Source organism: Penaeus monodon, chromosome 15, assembly GCF_015228065.2.
Source record: "Penaeus monodon isolate SGIC_2016 chromosome 15, NSTDA_Pmon_1, whole genome shotgun sequence".
Lineage (NCBI taxonomy): Eukaryota > Metazoa > Arthropoda > Malacostraca > Decapoda > Penaeidae > Penaeus > Penaeus monodon.
In genome coordinates, this window is record NC_051400.1 from 14,655,396 (window position 1) to 14,655,860 (window position 465).

Here is a 465-nt window from a genome sequence, read left to right on the forward strand (position 1 = left end):
ATAACAAATTCCATTTTGCTGACTTGCTATTTGATATAATTCCTATGCCCTCGACGTGAACTTGCTCTGCTTCCATCGACTTTGTTTTCCATCTACGTCGCGAGAGAAACGTACGCACATACATCACAAGCATATCATCCAACAGAGTGAAATAAAACCCACCGTTCTTACCCATGGCTCGAAGACGCCCAGCTTCTCACAGGAGATGAATGAACCGCGTCCGCCCAAAGCTTGCGCCGAGGGAGTTCCTCTCCGCACAACGAGATAGCGTAATTATATTTCCCTCGTTAGACTCGGAGTCTTCGATGGATTGTCTCGTGCAGTCAGTGCCAAAGCGAGTGTAAGGGTAAGGACAAAACTGGCGAAGTTAAGATTAGCTTCACTGTTTTTCGGTGTCAGCGTACATTGCGGTTGTAATTATCATGTATGTCGACTCTCTGAGATGGATATATTTGGTAATTTCTG

The 465-nt window shown here is 45.4% G+C and overlaps 1 pseudogene; it reads right to left on the minus strand.

Moving 5' to 3' along the window:
• Positions 1-465, minus strand: part of LOC119582234 — an 8,957-nt pseudogene that overhangs the window by 7,841 nt on the left and 651 nt on the right.